The 4,996-nt window shown below is 41.0% G+C and overlaps 1 non-coding gene across 1 annotated transcript; it reads left to right on the forward strand.

Annotated features, from left to right (window-relative positions):
• The first annotated feature begins 4,463 nt into the window (after positions 1–4,463).
• LOC127740945 (small nucleolar RNA R71) lies at positions 4,464–4,567 on the forward strand. Its single transcript, XR_008001801.1, has one exon. It is a non-coding gene; the product is annotated as a small nucleolar RNA R71 (small nucleolar RNA).
• Positions 4,568–4,996: the final 429 nt, after the last annotated feature.

The raw sequence follows: 4,996 nt of genomic DNA on the forward strand, positions 1-4,996 counted from the left end.
AGCTCAGATTCTTATTAGATGAGCGGGACTTGTAGCTTTTTGTTTCTGAACAGTTTTGGCATCTCACTTTTTCCTTTGAAGTTTAGAATGATTGGCATCTATAGGAACTTAGAATTTCAGATAGTGTTATTGATTCTCCTAGTTAAGTTTGTTGATTCTTGAACACAACTACTTTTATGAGTCTTGGCCGTGGCCCTAAGCACTTTGTTTTCCAGTATTACGACCAGATACATAAATGCCACAGACACATGACTGGGTGAACCTTTTCAGATTATGACTTAGCTTTGCTAAAGTCCCCAGTTAGAGGTGTCCAGAGCTCTTAAACACACTCTTTTTGCTTTGGATCACGACTTTAACCACTCAGTCTCAAGCTTTTCACTTGGACCTTCATGCCACAAGCACATGGTTAGGGACAGCTTGATTTAGCCGCTTAGGCCTGGATTTTATTTCCTTGGGCCCTCCTATCCATTGATGCTCAAAGCCTTGCATCCTTTTTTACCCTTGCCTTTTGGTTTTAAGGGCTATTGGCTTTTTCTGCTTGCTTTTTCTTTTTCTTTCTATATTTTTTCGCCACTTTTTTTTTTGCAAGCTTTTGTTTTTCACTGCTTTTCTTGCTTTAAGAATCAATTTCATAATTTTTCAGATTGTCAATAACATTCTCTTTGTTCATCATTCTTTCAGGAGCCAACAATTTTAACATTCATAAACAACAAGATAAAAAATATGCACTGTTCAAGCATTCATTCAGAAAACAGAAGGTATTGTCACCACATTAATATAATTAAACTAAATTCAAGGATAAATTCGAAATTCATATACTTCTTGTTCTTTTTGAATTAGAAACATTTTTCATTTAAGAGAGGTGAAGGATTCATGGAATTATTTATAGCCTTAAGACATAGTTACTAAATACTAATGATCATGTAACAGAGACACAAATATAGATGACATAATAAGCATAAAAACCGAATAACAGAAAAGTAAGAACAAGGAATGAATCCACCTTAGTGATGGTGGCGCTTTCTTCTTGAAGAACCAATGATGTCCTTGAGTTCTTCTATGTCTCTTCCTTGTCTTTGTTGCTCCTCCCTCGTTGCTCTTTGATCTTCTCTAATTTCATGGAGAATGATGGAGTGCTCTTGATGTTCCACCCTTAATTGATCCATATTGTAACTCAAATCTTCAAGAGAAGTGTTGAGTTGTTCCCAATAGCTGTTGGGAGGAAAGTGCATCCCTTGAGGCATCTCCAGGATTTCTTGGTGATGAGCTTCCTCATGCGTCTCTTGGGTTCCATGAGTGGGCTCTCTTGTTTGCTCCATCCTTTTCTTAGTGATGGGCTTTGGAGATGAATATTTCCATTTTCCATGACTCGGAGGTGGAAGTTTTTGTCTTCTCTTTCTCTTTTCTAGAGGTTTCTCCGGCCTTAGGTGCCATCAATGGTAATGGAAAAACAAAAAGCTTATGCTTTTACCACACTAAACTTAAAATATTGGTCGCCCTCGAGCAAGAGAAGAAAGAAAAGAAGAAGAAGAAGAGAAAATATGGAGGAGAGTGAGGGGGAGGTGTATTCGGCCAAGGTATAGAAGAGGGGGTTGTGTTGTGTGAAAATGAAGGAGAATGGAGGGGTTTATATAGGGAGGGGAGAGGGAGTAGGTTCGGCCATTTAGGGTGGGTTTGGGTGGGAAAGAAATTTTGAATTTTGAAGGTAGATGAGGTTTATGGGGAGGAGTGGATGGATGTGAGTGGTGAAGGGTGTAGTTGGGAAGAGAGATTGAGGTGATTGGTGAAGGGTTTTGGGGAAGAGTATTTATTGGAAAGAGAGGATGAATGTTGAGAAGAGGGGAGAATATGGTAGGTGGGGATCCTGTGGGGTCCACAGATCCTGAGGTGTCAAGGATTTACATCCCTGCACCAATTAGGCATGTAAAATGCCTTTGCATGCAATTCTGGCGTTTAAACGCCGAAGTGATGCATGCTCTGGGCGTTCAACGCCCATGTGCAGCATGTTTCTGGCATTGAACGCCAGTTCCATGCTTGTTTCTGGCGTTCAGTGCCAGCTCTCCTCAGGGTGCATTCCTGGCGTTTGAACGCCAGGATGTTGCTTGTTTCTGGCATTCAACGCCAGATCCATGCTCTGTTCTGGCATTGAACGCCAGCCAGATGCTCCTTACTGGCGTTTAAACGCCAGTAAGTCCTTCCTCCATGGTGTGATTTTTCTTCTGCTGTTTTTGATTCTGTTTTTAATTTTAATATTTTTTTGTGACTCCACATGATCATGAACCTAATAAAACATAAAAGAGCAATAAAATAAAATTAGATAATAAAAATTGGGTTGCCTCCCAATAAGCGCTTCTTTAATGTCAATAGCTTGACAGTGGGCTCTCATGGAACCACACAGGTGATCAGGTCAATGTTGTAGACTCCCAACACCAAACTTAGACTTTGGATGTGGGGATTCAACACCAAACTTAGAGTTTGGCTGTGGCCTCCCAACACCAAAATTAGAGCTTGATTGTAGGGGCTTTGTTTGACTCTGTACTGAGAGAAGCTTTTCATACTTCCTCTCCATGTATACAGAAGAACACCCTTGAGTCTTAAACACAAGGTAGTCCCCATTCAATTGAAGGACTAATTCTCCTCTGTTAACATCTATCACAGCTCCTGCTGTGGCTAGGAAAGGTCTTCCAAGGATGATGCATTCATCGTCCTCCTTCCTAGTGTCTAAGATTATGAAATTAGCAGGGATGTAAAGCCTTTCAACCTTTACCAACACGTCCTCTACCAATCCATAAGCTTGTCTTACTGACTTCTTAGACTTTGGATGTGGGGATTCAACACCAAACTTAGAGTTTGGCTGTGGCCTCCCAACACCAAATTTAGAGCTTGATTGTAGGGGCTTTGTTTGACTCTGTACTGAGAGAAGCTTTTCATACTTCCTCTCCATGTATACAGAAGAACACCCTTGAGTCTTAAACACAAGGTAGTCCCCATTCAATTGAAAGACTAATTCTCCTCTGTTAACATCTATCACAGCTCCTGCTGTGGCTAGGAAAGGTCTTCCAAGGATGATGCATTCATCGTCCTCCTTCCTAGTGTCTAAGATTATGAAATTAGCAGGGATGTAAAGCCCTTCAACCTTTACCAACACGTCCTCTACCAATCCATAAGCTTGTCTTACTGACTTGTCTGCCATTTGTAATGAGAATAAGGCAGGCTGTACCTCAATGATCCCCATCTTTTCCATTACAGAGAGTGGCATAAGATTTATGCCTGACCCTAGGTCACACAGAGCTTTCTCAAAGGTCATGGTGCCTATGGTACATGGTATTACGAATTTGCCAGGATCTTGTCTCTTCTGATGTAAAGTTTACTGAACCCAGGTATCTAGTTCACTAATGAGCAAGGGAGGTTCACCTTCCCGAGCCCCATTACCAAATAACTTGGCATTCAGTTTCATGATAGCTCCTAGATATTGAGCAACTTGCTCTCCAGTTACATCTTCATCCTCTTCAGAGGAAGAATAGTCTTCAGAGCTCATGAATGGCAGAAGGAGGTTTAATGGAATCTATATGGTCTCTATATGGGCCTCAGATTCCCGTGGGTCCTCAATAGGAAACTCCTTCTTGCTTGAGAGACGTCCCATGAGGTCTTCCTCATTAGGATTCATGCCCTCTCCTTTCTCTCTAGGTTCAGCCATATTGACTATATCAATGACCTTGCACTCTCTTTTTGGATTTTCTACAGTATTGCTTGGGAGAGTACTAGGAGGAGTTTCAGGGATTTTCTTACTCAACTGGCCCACTTGTGCCTCCAGATTTCTGATGGAGGACCTTGTTTCACTCATGAAACTTAAAGTGGCCTTAGACAGATCAGAGACTAAATTTGCTAAGTTAGAGGTACTCTGTTCATAATTCTTTGTCTGTTGCTGAGAAGATGATGGATAAGGCTTGATATTGCTGAGCCTATTTCTTCCACCATTATTAATGCCTTGTTGAGGCTTTTGTTGATCCTTCCATGAGAAATTTGGATGATTTCTCGATGATGAATTATAGGTGTTTCCATAAGGTTCACCTATATAATTTACCTCTGCTATTGTAGGATTCTCAGGATTATAAGCTTCTTCTTCAGAAGATGCCTCTTTAGTACTGTTGGATGCATTTTTCCATCCATTCAGACTTTGAGAAATCATGTTGACTTGCTGAGTCAACATTTTGTTCTGAGCCAATATGGCATTCAGAGCATCAATTTTAAGAACTCCCTTCCTTTGAGGCATTCCATTATTCACGGAATTCCTCTCCGAAGTGTTCATGAACTGGTTATTTGCAACCATGTCAATAAGTTCTTGAGCCTCTGCTGGCGTTTTCTTTAGGTGAATGGATCCACCTGCAGAATGGTCCAGTGACATCTTAGAGAGCTCAGATAGACCATAATAGAATATATCTATCATTGTCCATTCTGAAAACATGTCAGAAGGACATCTTTTGGTCATCTGCTTCTATCTTTCCCAAGCTTCATAGAGGGATTCACCATCTTTTTGTTTGAAGGTCTGAACATCCACTCTAAGCTTGCTCAGCTTTTGAGGAGGAAAGAACTTAGCCAAGAAGGCCGTGACCAGCTTATTCCAGGAGTCCAGGCTATCTTTAGGTTGAGAGTCCAACCATGCTCTAGCTTTGTCTCTTACAGCAAAAGGGAAAAGCATGAGCCTGTAGACTTCAGGATCTACTCTATTAGTCTTAACAGTCTCACAGATCTGCAAGAACTCAGTTAAGAACTGGTAGGGATCTTCTGGTGGAAGTCCATGAAACTTGTAGTTTTGTTGCATTAGAGCAACTAATTGAGGTTTCAGCTCAAAATTGTTTGCTCCAATGGCAGGAATTGAGATGCTTCTTCCATCAAACTTGGAAGTAGGTGCAGTATAATCACCAAGCATCCTTCTTGCATTATTGTTATTGGGTTTGGCTGCCATCTCCTTTTCTTGTTTGAAAATTTCAGCAAG

Source organism: Arachis duranensis, chromosome 7 (genome assembly GCF_000817695.3).
Source record: "Arachis duranensis cultivar V14167 chromosome 7, aradu.V14167.gnm2.J7QH, whole genome shotgun sequence".
NCBI lineage: Eukaryota > Viridiplantae > Streptophyta > Magnoliopsida > Fabales > Fabaceae > Arachis > Arachis duranensis.